General features: G+C 40.1%; 1 protein-coding gene across 3 annotated transcripts in view; it reads left to right on the top strand.

Moving 5' to 3' along the window:
• LOC124987467 (microtubule-associated serine/threonine-protein kinase 4-like) overlaps positions 1 to 14,251 on the top strand; it is a 316,071-nt gene that overhangs the window by 209,135 nt on the left and 92,685 nt on the right. The window lies entirely within an intron of this gene.

The following is a 14,251-nucleotide window of genomic DNA, read 5'->3' on the forward strand; positions in this document are numbered from 1 at the left end:
TATGTAAGACCCTAGGTTTGATTCCCCAGTACCCCAAAAACAAAAATAAAAAAGCAAAATGCTGATTCCCTTTTATGGCAGACATGGTGTTGCAGGCCTGTAATCCCAGCAACTTGGGAGCCCAAGGCAGGAGAGTCACAGATTTGAGGCAGCCTTGATGACCTAGTGAGACCCTGTCTCAAGTTTAAAAATAAATAAATAATAGAAAAATAAAAAGAACTGGGAATGTAGCACAGTGGTAAAGCACCACTGGGTTCAATCCCCTGTACTGCAGTCAGTCAGTCAGTCAGTCAATCAATCAATCAGTGGTTTGCTCCTCTCCCTAATTCCTCTCTATAAAAGTAATTATTGCTATTTGTTCCTTGTTAGTTGTTCCAGAAAAAAAGAAACCACTATGGACAATTAAAATATATACCACTAAAAAAGTTTATATATTTTTTTGAGTTTTGACTTTTTATGCGGGCGTGGGGGGGGTGGAGTGGTACCAGGGATTGAACTCAAGGGCACTCAGCCACTGAGTCACATCCCCAGCCCTATTTTGTATTTTATTTAGAGACAGGGTCTCACTGACTTGCTGAGCACCTTGCTTTTGCTGAGGCTGGCTTTGAACTCCCAATCCTCCTGCCTCAGCCTCCCAAGCCACTGGGATTACAGGCGTGTGCCACCACGCCCAACTGAGCTTTGCTTTTTAACTTCATCTAAAGGTCTCTGAGCAGCACATACAACTCCTCCGTGTCCTCTGTAATGGTGGCACAGTACCTCATCCCATGGAAACACGAGTATATAAATTGCCTGATTAGTACCCAGGGAGTTGACTCCCAAACAGCTTTAAAGTCTTGAGACTGTGACCCATATGACATCAGTGGAGAGTGCAAGGGCACCATGGTTTTTAGTTGCAGAGTGATTTGTAGTTGTTGGTGAGGTAAGTCTTCTCCGGGGTTTAATCAGGATGACAGTGTTCACTGTGTCGTGCTAAAGAAATGCTGGCTGTCATGACAGAACACTCAGCCCTCACTGGCCTAACATGATAGCAGTGTGCTTCTCCCGCACCTTACAGGCTGCCTGGTGGTCTGTGCAGAGTTCCACACACTGGTCATTCAGGGACTCAGGCTGACAGGCCTTCTGCCATCTTTATGTTGCTTCTGCAATCCCTTTGATGTCAAGACCCAGATGATACATAAGGGATTTAAAGGGATAGGATGGCATGGTAAATGTTACTGGGCTAGATCTTGAGGAGTGGCATGCATTGACCTAGATTCCATTGTTCAGACTCAGTCTTGTGACCATACCCAACTGCAAGAGAGGCTGGGAAATGTGTTCTAGCTGTATACCCAGAAATAAGGGAAATAGGTTTGATGAACAAGTAAGAAGTGGGTTAACATGACCAAAAATGTGAACGGGAGTGCCTCCAAAACATTGGTTGTCACCGGAAGCTGTGCATCTGGGCCTCCTGTCTCCTCCTTTGACATTGCTGGTATGGGGTACACCTGGCTAGTAATTCTAGAGGAGATGCTGGCCTCTCTGTCCTTTGATTCTTTCCACCCTTTTCTTCTCCAACTGCACAGTTCTTTAATCAGAATGGTATTGTCTGCCACATGAAGAGGTCTTAATACAAATGTGTGACCGAACTTGAGGAAGAAAAGGGAGGCAGCGAAGTGTGATGGGAAGGCTTTTGCCGTGCCACCTGGAAGACTGTCCTGTGCAAGCAGAAGCAGTAGTGGAGAACTGCATGTCCCTGCCCTCTGTTCTGTGTCTAACTATTTGCAGGGAGATGATCCCTGGGGGCTTTCCAGGTGACGGCTTTCTGGAATAGAGGAGGGCCAACTGCACACAGGAGCTAGGCAGAGGCCCAGTGAGTCTGCCAGGCAGAAGTGGTGCCTGTTGGCCTCTCTGTGCAGCCACCTGGGCTCCCTCACAGTTGGTGTCTGAACACTGGAGAGAGAGATGTCAGTAACGCTCTGCTGCCCCTGGCTCTGCTGCAGAGGAATCCCAGCTTGGCTATGGCAACAAATCAACAGTTTATGGCCACATGCAGCTTGATCGTTTGAGAATTAGTGAAGATTATGTATTACCCTGCAACAGCAGTCTGTTTTTTTAGTGATACCATTTTAGGGTAGGAGTGAAAAATAAAAAGCAGCTATCTTCTTGGCACATGTTTCTTTCCGACACAAGAAACAAATACTTAAGAGACAGACTTGTCTAAACATGTAGAACTTTAACTGAGGAAATGATTTAGAAACTGTTGGAAAATAGGTTCTTTGTCCCTCCCTGCTCCTCCCTGTTTGCCACTTTTCTTTGTGTTTATTCAGATAAATTGGATGCATTTCAGAGCTTGGGAAAGCCTCAGAGTATTTCTGATGTCTTGCTAGAAAATATAATACATCCTGGGTAAGTTAACATCTGTTATCTTAAGCGTTTTAGTAGTTGGTCATGTCAAGGAAGTGTCATCTGGTGAACATCTTGATTTAGCCATCTGTTGGGGCGATTGCAGTCGTATGTAAAGGGGCAAATGGACACAGAAAAAGGAATTGAAAAGACTGGTAACTCTCAAATGATGAAGGCATCTCACACTCTTTAAATAATGGTGCCTGTCAGGTTTTTGGACACTTTTCTCAGAAAAGAGAAAAGATATTAAAAAGATAGCTGCAAATGCAACAGGGACCGACAGAGAACCCAGTGACTTTAGAAATCAATACTGGAATCATGTACCTTGGCTATCATTTATCAAAGCATCTCAAATTATTTTACAGAGGAGTTCACGAGTCCCCTAATTTTACAAATGAAGCAATTGATGACTGACCATAAACTGCTTCTTTTATCCACAGTTTCAGGCTGTGGTCAGGAGGCAGAAAACAACAAACAGCATCAGGAAAGCATAGCATAATGAAAGGCTGGCGTGGGCTAGCTGGATAATGGTGTGATCATATGCACAAGAACACCATCGATAAGTATCATTATGAGACAGCCTGTGTGTACGGAGCTGGCTACTGAGTCACACTAGACCAGGAAGTAGCCAGGGAAACAATCAATAGAAGACATATTACTGAAAATTAATATTCCTCTACTGAATTATTCCTATTGATTCAGGGATTTCAAAAATGGCCTTAAATAGTTTGATGAATAAAAGCCTTTGTATTTCTTAAGCAGGACCAAACTAACAGAGGAAATCTCTAACACAAAACCTTGAAGCATGGCTCAGAAACATACAGCTTGCATCGTATATCCTCAGGAGGGTCCTGCCTGTGTTTGCCTAGAGAGGGGGTTATCTTGCAAAGCCACATGCCGTAGAGCTTCATTTTCCATGGTCAAATCTTTGCTCTGAAAGAACCTGAGTTTCCTAAGTAGTCAGAAGAAACATTAACAGCATAATCTATAAAGAGGAAAATAGAAGTGCTTGCAATATAGGGAGCGAGTCAGACCTTTGAAATTAGGAGCATGTCAGACGGAGGGTGGAAAGGGGAGTTCTGAGAGTTTGGAAATAGAAGCTTATGGTTTGCTCTGAAGGGCAGCTCTGCTGCGTTGCCCTTGGAGCCCAGAATCCTGTGCTGCAGCCGGGAATGTCAGTGGTTTTGGGGAGGAGCTGCCCTTGACCATGGTTGGCTGCCACTGCCTCCTCCCTCCAGGGTCTGCCTTCCCTGTTCTCTACTTTTCTCTGAGGTCGGTACCTCTCTTGTAGTAGAGAAGCATATTATTTATGGCAGATAAAAAGTTAGTGCTGATAAGCAGCATTATCGCTGGGGCTCAGTTGACACATCTCTGAAATGAAGGGTTGTTAGTGCCTGGTTTCATCTCTAAAATGGAATGATTCTAGGTTCAGCTAAGACGGACCATCCTTCCTGAAGCCCTGCCTGGGAAATTAATGAGAACGCTTTTATATTCTAAGCATTTTTTGAGGAAATCTAATTCCTAGTAAAATGTTCTTAGCATATTTTGTTCAATATAACTTCTCAACCTTTTATCGGCTTCTTATGGAAAGCTTTTCATCTCAAGACTTAAGGTGATAAACTCTTTTTGTTGGGAGTGTATTTTCACAAATATTAGCAAAAATATCATAGAGAAATACTCATAATTGGTGAATATCTGGGTGAAAAGCTTTAAGCATATTTATTGTTCTACTTTTCCAAACTTGGGGTAGATTTGAAAAATTTGAAACTAAGACAAATTAAAGAAAGCAGTTTATTAAATGACTTTCCCAAGGGCATTTTGAAGTTAAGTGGAAGAACTGGGTATAGATTCCAGTAGCTCAGTTTCCCATCTTGTGCTTTTAGGATTTATCTTGCCACTAAAGGAAAGACAGAGGCAGGAAGGATTTTCCTTCAGGCCCTGATACGGAACAAAATGTCTCTGAGCCTTGCAGCATTTCTGTGTGTTTCTGCTTATAAATTATCCAAGTGGGAGTAGCAGGAGATTGGTACCTGATTGTCAGCTTTATAAAACTGCTAATTGGGACTGGAGTGTAGCTTAGTGATAGAGTGCTCTCTAGCATATGCAAGGCCTTGGTTTTGATCCCCAGCAGTGCAAAACAGACTGACAAAAACCCAACCAAACAAGCACAAAACTTTCCTGATTGAATGGCATTAGGTGACTATTTCATCCACAGAGAAAGAAATGGGTGATTCTGGTTCTGAACCTAGAACTTAAGTTTATGATAGCTGGAAATAGAAAATGAATTCATGCTAAGCACTATTTCACAGTGAAAGAAGGAATGTTAGATACAAGTCTGACTATGTGATGGAGAGGTGAAATTCAGCATCGATTGCTGTACTCTTGCACTGCTTTCAGGATTGAGGGTTTTCCTGGAAGTCGTGGTAAACACTGTGTAGAGGCTGAGAAGGCCTTAAGTTGTCTTCCTAGTCTGTCAGTGTGGAAGGTGAGGAGGGAGAGGGCAAGCTCTCAGTCTACCTTCTGGTAAAGAAGATGGGTCTCCAGAGACACCTTTCCAGGAACAGACAGTGATATTTGCCTGGCACCATCTTACCTCTCACCCCAGAGCCTCAGGGAAGCAGTGTCCTCAGATATTTTTCAGAGTTTTGTCACGTTACCTGGCCTAGTAACAAATTACAAAATCAAGATAACCTGTTTATGATCGTCGTGAACCTTGTTAGTGTTATGGAATTTGGAAAAAGCTAAGAATTAGTGCTGTGCCTTCTCAGAGATGGTGAGCTAAATTTGGGTCATCAGCATGGGAGAAGGGGAATCACTTTCTTCCTGGCCTCATGCAGCTTTTTTCCTCTTGGGGGCCTCATACATTTGGAGGAGCAGCTATAAATATGTAAAGGAAGCCAGTCTCCTAAGTGAATGGTTCCGTACATCATTTTCCAGAGCACCTTTGATGGGACAGACTCAGCGTTTGTCATTTGATTATTGTCTGAGAAATATTTTCACCAACCTCTTATCTCCATTAACTCAGATAATCAAGAGTTTTTTTACAACTGGAAGGCACTGGTAAGTATACTGATGCAAGTAGTATTTTTTCCACTAGGTGGCGCATCAGCAAATCTATTTTGCAATCCATAGAAGTAAAAAAAATTGTGATGTGTGAAAAATGAAGCATCCATAATGCATGCGAGAGAAAGGTATGCAAGGTGATTCACTAAGCCAACTGGGAAAAACACAATCAGAGTATATAAAACTAATTGTCTCATTGTTAAACTATCAGGAGGAGCTTTTGTAAGACTAATAGACTGCTCGAAATTAAAATGCTTTATTATGGCACATGGGGATTTTTTTCTGTAATAGTTGGCTTTAGATCACAGCTACAAGTAAGAGAATACTGTTAATCTTGATAGCATTTAAATTTTAGGGAATAATGTACAGAAGATGTTTTGGCATCCTGGGTTTATATACTTGAATTATGGTCAGAAAAATGGTACATACTCGAGTTGGAGAAATTCTTTCCGGTAACTTTTAAAAAAATGAACAAAAGAACACACTGAATGTTTCTGGAATGTATTATCAACAGCTCATTATTAAACACCAGAGCTAAATGAATAACTTCATGCCGAGAGTCTATTAGCTATGATTTAATACTAAAAAATGGTCAAAGAGGCTTCTTTGGAAGCATGCAAAGGAAGCAATTTTTGCATTTGATACAGGTATCCTCTCTGAAAACTGAGTAGTAAAATTAGCAGCATACTTCTAAAACATGTATTTCAGAAGACAAATAAGAATATTTTTAAAAATTCTGCTTTCTAGTCACTTATTAGGATTTCATTTTATTCTCTACCCCCCAAAGAAATCTGTATTTTTTTCTAATGAGTTAAGGTAAAGAATCTCTGTATATTGCTTTAAAAAGTGTAATGAGATTTTTCTTTATTAGTTTTGTCTGTAGGTAAAAATGTCATGATGTACACATCTCGTTGCATCCAGTTTTCTTTAGAGGACAGTTAAAGAATACAATTAACAGGCTTCTCACAAATGTCCTTACTCTGTGTCTCAGAGGATAGCCGTGACAGGTTTTCAAGGTTGTCAGGTGAGGTATGAATTCACCAGAGTTCGGGTGGCATTGGAGAAACCTCAGGAAGGAACAGATGAAAGATCTTGTTTGCTTTTAATAATTGAGTCATGGAATATGTTTAGTAAGACCTAGACAGATCAGATTTACCCAGTTCATTGAACTTCAGTCTTAGAGGAAGGTTGTGCACAAAGTGCCTTGTCTTTCCATAAAAATGCTAATCTTCGGTGAGAAGAAATTAAAGTCACATTCTTTTATGGCCTCAGGGATCAATACTTCCTTTTCCTTCTACTTCTCTTTGGTTACCTCTCTTCCTCTCCCCTCTTCTCAAGTTTTATAATCACTTATGGGAAAGATTATTTGAGTTCTAAGAGGGTTCCTAGTATAAGTCTTTTAGGTATTTAAGCTAAATATGTTAAGAGTAAAAGGACATTATACTCTGCAAATTTGGGAAGAGAGAAAGGGACAGAATTTGTGGGGTCTGGTTTTTGTGGACCCAGAAGAGATGTCAGAGTCCAGGATGGTTGTGGTTGGAGAGAGAAGCCCCTTTTAGGAGCCAGACCCAAGGTGTCTTGTGACGCCCACACACCCAGCTGGATTTCCCTGTGTGTGCCTGTACAGCAGCTGTCATCTTTGCCTGGCATTCTTTCTTCTTCCCCCCCATCCCCTCTGCCCCAGAGACTTCCCACATTCTTAGGCCAGTGAGTCCTAACTTGTTTGCACATTGGACTCACCTGGGGAGCTTCAGAAACTTGATTCCTGGGGCCCACCCTCTACCCCCTGAAATTGTGATTCAGTTGGTTTGGTTGTGGCCTCAGTTTAGGGGAACTAATAAAAGATCCTCCACTGATTGTTGTCTGTTTTGCACTGTTTACTACTTCTCCCAAACCCTCCCTCACTCTGCCCACCTTCCATATCTCAGCATCCCCAGCACCTTGCTGGTACTGGCCCTATGTTGCTACATATTTCCTGTCTTTTGTTTATTTATTCACGTGTCTTGGAACTGTGAGACCTAAGAGTTTCCCTCTTTCTGTTCTCAACATCCATCATAATGCCTGACTCATGGTTGATACTTAGTGATTGGTTTTTGAATTAAGGGGATAAAAAAATAGTAATCCAATGATTTAAACAAATCGACTCATGCACTTCTGACTTAGGAATTTTCATCGCCCAGGTAGATATTTCTCCTTCACTTGAAGAGCATAGATTCTCTAATCTCTCGTCTTTTCTTCAAGCAGTGATAAGTATATAAAATTAAAGAGGAATATGTTCTATTGGTTGGTATTAGTTGGAGTCATAAAAGCCAGCTTTAGATAAGAGGACCAAGGAGGGCTAAGCTTGGATTCAATAAAGCTCAAGGAAGTGAGTGGAAATTGTCGATTTCTAACAGAGTAATTCCCCATCGCTTTACTTAGAGAATATTAATTTATCTAATTGATGATAATCTGACCAATTTATTGTAGCATTAAAAATGCAAATTAGTTGCCATATCAAAATATTCACTTGTGTGCCTGAGACTTTTTAAATTTTATTTTTTATTTTATTAGGTGATAATGGGAGGCATAATTGTTAATGTTTGATTCTGGCAAAATACAATTAGTTTCTCTGAAACACATTGTGCATTAATGATATCATTAAGATTAATGAATATAAATGAATGAGCTGGGGATTTCAAATAGAACATAGTGACTTTGTATCAGTGTGTGAAATTTGAGATAGATTTTCTTGATTTTTATGGATAATGTGCTCAAATTTCTATTGAATTCTTATATAAAGAGTAGAGAGAAGATAAATCTAAGAAATTAAATAAACTACCAAAGGACCAATTTTTTTTTTTAACTTTTACTGTCATTTTTGGGGAAAAAAAACTTTATAAATTTTGGCTAAAGAAAACCACGCTTTGGTTTTACATTAAGAAAAGTTTTAAGGATAGCTTTCAATATATATATATCCGGGTCCTGAATGTGTAAAAGTGTATATTTTGGTGAATTAAAAAATAAGGATCATAAATCTTTACTCATTAAAATTAGATGTGATTTAATGACATTTTTGTATATACCAGATGTTCTACAATAGCATTTCTTACATTAATAATTTTTAAATGTTATTAAGAAAACTCAATAAAGTATTTATTTCTCTTGAGCTAAGAGATGGAGAAAGGCGACAAACAGAAAGAGATGCTCCTCATCACTGTCTTAGGGAAGAGTCCTGGACTAAAATTGCAACACCCCTTCCCAAATCATAGGGTATTCTGAGTACTGATGCATGACTGTATGAAGACTGTGTCTTTATAGTATAGAAAGAAATCTGACCACAGTGTAAACCAGAACAGGTTGAACTATGGACTATGCGCTAGAAATTTAAGCACTGTGTTTTCTACATCTTCTTGCTCAATTAGACAGATACAAATACTGTGACCTCAGGTAGTGCTTACTGTGACTTCTTCCTATTGTATATATCCTTGCCGTGATCGTCACTGGACGCTTGTTTCTCCTCTCTGTGCATATGCATGTGTGGGTATGCACACATTTTTTTTTTTATTTGTTTGTGTGTCTATTTGAGAGTTTTGCAGGCAGCCCTTGCCCTTGGGTTGCAGTTGAAGTTCTGGTGGGATGGATGAGGAAAAAAGAGGTATTTTGCAGCATGGCTACTGTCTGGGCGCTGGGTCCTGGACTGAGAAATCTGAATTCTCTTGTTAGCTCTGCTTTTCTGCTGTTTTCACGACCTTGGGCTCTTCTTTTAACCTCATTGTCTCACTTTCCTCATTGGTAAATTGAACCAGTCTCTTTCCTTTCTACTTCACAAGGAACTGATGAGGATTAATGATGTAGAATCTGGATCCCATTTTGTGTTTCTCAGAAGAGTACATTTAAGTGAGGCCAGAAGACAGAGTTAATATTGCAGAGAAGTGGGACACACATTGCTTACCAGGCTGTATGATAGAGTCCCAAGGAGTACTTGCTTCTTTTTCAGCCGTAAACTAGTTGGCAGGTGGCAGCCCCATTTCTCTTCTTGTCTGAAGTGGAGGCATGTTAGTGCAGGATGATGATAGAAAGTCAAAGCAAATGTGGGGCATAATGGAATGACAAAATTCAGGGGGAACTCCTATGCTTCTGCGTTCTTGCCAGAAAGAAATCTATTTTTTTTTTAAATCATTTATATGTACACCTCTTGGACCTCTTGGCTACTCAGTATTTGTAGAGTCACCAAAGTGCTGGGCCTTGTGTGTATAATGCAAACAAGGTCAGAATGTTTGCAGTCAAGCTTCAGAATTAATTGAACCTGATGCCTCTAGCTAGGCTAAGACTGAAGACGCGATCTTAAACTTGGGGTTTAGAACGGTCAGCTTGCTCAAGGTTACTCAGATCTATGTAGTGATATGTGTGGATATAAAAGTCTGGATGGAAAAAAGAAGCTTGATTAATAAGTTTGTGTGTGGAATCCCACCTTCACTTTATTTAGCATCTTTGTCTTTGGTCAATTGTGGCTTGAGAATTTGGAGAATTTAAATTTATTTTTTTGCTGTGCTGGAGAAAGGAAACCTTAATTGGGTTTTAGATTCCAAGGTTAACACACTTGGTTTTTCTCTTTGAAAATTTTGTGGATTTTTCCCCTTCGTGTTTGTTTTTTAAGCAGTTTAGCTAGGTAACGAGATATTTAACCTGAATCTCAGCCTTTTGTCACTGCAGGATTTAAAAAATGTTTACTATGTGTATAGCCAGAGAGTGCTTTTGTAATCACTGGTTGAGTTCTTATACTTGGAAAATAGGGGATAGGGTACATTTTTTTTTAAATCTTATTTTTATTTCCAGGTACATCTTGTCACATTTTGGTAATAATTTTAGGAATATCTATCTGTTTCAGAAGCTCATAAACTACTTAGTTGATTCAAATAGACTATTACCAATATATCACTATTCAAATTTCTAAAACTTGTGCAATTGATAGGCATCCTGTAATGACAGTACTACCAACATCACTTCACTCATATGCTCCTGTCTTTCTATATGAATATGAAGTATGGAATTTTGCTAAATATTAGTTCATGGTCCCTGTGTTAGCTGTGTATCATTTAGAGATGAAGGAACACAATTGAAAAAAAAAATACTGGTGCTATTTCCAATTGTCAGATCTTCATAAACGCTCTCTTATGAAAAAAATGAAGTTGTATTACCCAGTTTTATTAGAAATGCTATATTTTGTTGGATTCGTGTGTTCGCAAAGTAGAGAATATTTTCCTGCTGTGATTGATGTTAGGGCATTTATGAGGATAGTCTGCTATATTTCATATGTATATGAGGGTGTCATTGTTAAAATGTTCAAAAGAAAATTATGTATGTGATTTATATTTTATTATTTCCTCCTAGGATGTAATTTTTTCAATACTATGATTCCTGTCATATTGTCAGTAGTGATTTGATGGCTAATATGCCAGAAATAATTAGATAAAAAAAAGGTGATGCAAACGTCAAGACAATATAGCTTTCTTGTGAAAAGCCTTAAGCGAAATCATGCATGGTACATAGCAGAAATCACCAACTGCATACATTTAAGGAGTCTTCAGACTGCAGAAAGATGGGACGTGGAACTAAAGGCAAGAAGCGTGGGATGCAGCATATTTTGTAGGCATATGCTTGCTACTGACCCCACCTGCAATTTTTGCAAAATGAAACGTAGTTTAGAAAATGCTGCTCTTCAGATAAATTCTGATTTTGGTGTATTGTCAATGGGAAGGTGTTAGGTCCTCTTTTTTCTTTTGAGTGAGGAAGATTTCATCTTTCCCTGGGAGGCAGCTTGCACTGTTTCATTCTCCTTCCCAATAGATTTAAAATCTTGTTCTTAGGGGAGGAAAAGACATATAGTATGAATTTCTATTTCTTTACCTTTGTTAACCTTAGAGGTTAGAACTTGAACATTTCAAATAACTATTTTAAATTATGAGAAAAGGTAATTTGTGGTTTCAGTGTTTGTTCCTGAGTGGAATATCTCTTAGTACTTTAGATAAGACTGGAACCCGTTAAAGGGAGTCCTTTACCTTTTGAGCATTGATGACACTAGTTAACTAAGCTATCTGGTTCACTTGTATGTTACTTTAATACCTAGTAAATATTTCTGAAGATTTGGTTGTAATAATATTAGGTCATAATCTTATTGTGGTATTAATATTGCACAGTAGCAAATGCTGGTGTCAACCTCAGCCTAGTATTTAAGGCATTGTCATCTCAGAGTTGTCATTAGAATGTGTTTTGCATACAGAAGCTTCAGCTCCTCGCTGGTTTTAGAGATCGCTTTCCCACTTGGGAGAGTCCTTGGTGATGAGTAGGGATTGAAGGGAAGCCTCAGCCCCCTCCTCGGCCCTGAGCATGTTCCTGAGCAGGAAGGAGTCTGGAAGCTGGGGACCAGTGGGGAAGGACCAGGTGTTCACAGTGAGAGGTGTTTGCCCATTTTCCAGCAGCTCATCTCTTCCTCCCTTCCCTCTTCCCCAGCTTCCTGGTCATAAGCCCATAATGATATTTTCATTTTGCTGATGAGAAACCCAAGTTCAGGGAAGGTAAGGGACTTGCCCCAGCCTACTGAGCTGCTCATTGGCAGGACCTGAATGGGGACTGGCTCCGTGCAGCTAATTCTAAGTAGGCCTGGGGAGTCATGGCTTCTGGCAAATGAAGGGAGAAGTCAGGCCTGGGATTTCCCCCATTTCCCCCTTTTTCCTTCCCAGTACTACATGGAACTGGGTGAGCAGCCTTGTCCTGAGTCATTTCACCTAAAGGAAAGAGTGATTTAGGAGCTGCCTTTGGGGTAAATTCCAGACAAGATTTCAGACTAGAAAATGAAGAGCTGCCCAAACCTCCACAGGTTAACAAGGATGTGTGTTATGCCTGGCACAATTGAAAGGGTGCCCATGGCTTTGTGGAATTCATGTGATTGTGAGTAAATATGGGTTGTATTTGGAACTGTGTAATTCAGAAGCATACCAGGAGACCGAGAGTTGTTTAGACTGAACATGGAGGCTAAGGAGAGAGGGCTAAGAAGAAGGTCGAGGCCATGCCCTCTAAGTTGTCTCTTGCTAGCACTCTTTGTCCCATCCTGCCCAGGGGCCTCTAGTTTCCCTCCTTACATAGCTGCGACCCCACTCCTTTTCTTTCTTAGAAGCACAGGGCCTACAGAATTCAGGATTTCAAATGCCTTTTTCTGGTATATTCTGATCACTGATGCTTATGATAGGGTAATTTTTCCTCAGCAGCTAAAACATCTGATGACTTACATGTTTTTCTTTTACTTTGAAAACATTTTCCCCTCCTCTGTTTAAAACACTAAAGAGGAAGGAGAGCATGGTGGTTAGAAATGCAGACTCTGGAGTCAACTTGGTGGAGGCTGGTATCCTGGTCCTAACTTTCCTTGCCTGAGGAACCTGAGGAAGTTATTTAACCTCTTTGAGTGTCAATTTCTTCATCTATAAAAAGGGATAATAATTGGTACCTTATTCTTCAGGCTGTTTTGAGAGTCAAATGAGATGATTCTAATTACTTAGAGCAGTAATTAACATTTGGTATGTGATCAGTAAATGTTGACCATTATTTTTAGTATTGAGAAGTTAAATGGGGAAATAGAGTACAAATATTAAAGAGGAATTTAAATGTAATCTCTGACATATATGTTTTCAATGCTCACAGTTGTGTTGGTCATATAGGGTTCTCGTTACCATTTAAATTGACTCAGTGGTATGATTGTAAGCATAATGATGGATACTTGTATGCGCTCTCATGGTCTGTTTCTCTTTTGTACCTTTATATTACCTTTTTTTTTTTTTTTTTTTTTTCTGGTGCTGGGAATTGAACCCAGGGCCTTGTGCATGGAAGGCAAGCACTCTACCAACTGAGCTATATCCCCAGCCCTATATTACCTTTTTTTTAATGCAACACATTCATTGGCCACTGACTGTTATCTTATGAGTGGAAAAAGTAATTCGTGAATGAAGGGAGAGATTCATTCACTTGACCATATCGACTTACTTTTAGAATGAACACACACACAGACATACAAACCTTATCTTAAAGTGACTCAAAGCCTCTTGTCCTAAAGTGACTGACAGGATATGGTGGTTGGAGGGTTTTGTGGCTGTCTGTCCTCCTTGTTGAGAAGTAGTGGTCACTGCCACACTTACATGTGAAAACATTTAGGGGAAATTACACCCTAGATGGAGCAGGTACTGGAACATTGGGAGCTCTTTCTGGTGGGATGGGGGTGGGGGAGAACATGGTGACTCTTCCCTCTCTCTCCTGTCCCTGGGTCATGTAGAAGGGTGGAGGGAGAAACAACTTCTCCATCAGAAAACGATCCTCTGTACTCCCTCAGACATCAGCTCCCTCTGCTTCTGGGTGGATGTTCAGAAAGGAAGGCGAAGGGAAGGCATGTAGCTGCTAGGAGGGGTGGAGTGGGGTGCCAAGTTAGGGCTGCAAACTTCACACAAATTTGTGTCGTAAACAACACTCCTGCTACTCACAGTGTTCCTCAGAGTCCTTCCTTAATGAGCTGAAAAATGGATCTGATCCAAAGATACCCTGACTTAGGGTAACCAACATGGAACTAGTCAAGGCATGAAACTTGTTTTTAAATATGTGAAAGATGCCTGACCAGGTGAGTTTGGAGACGGACCTGCATCCTTATAGCCAATATCATCTCTGTGGCCAGTGATTACAAAATCTCCATTTACCATTCTGTGAAAATGTATACAACCGAATGCTGGTTTACCCCTGGTTTTTCCCAGTTGGGATTTGGAAAATTTTTATTCCTGTGAAG

The sequence above is a fragment of the Sciurus carolinensis genome, chromosome 6 (genome assembly GCF_902686445.1).
Source record: "Sciurus carolinensis chromosome 6, mSciCar1.2, whole genome shotgun sequence".
Taxonomy (NCBI): Eukaryota; Metazoa; Chordata; class Mammalia; order Rodentia; family Sciuridae; genus Sciurus; species Sciurus carolinensis.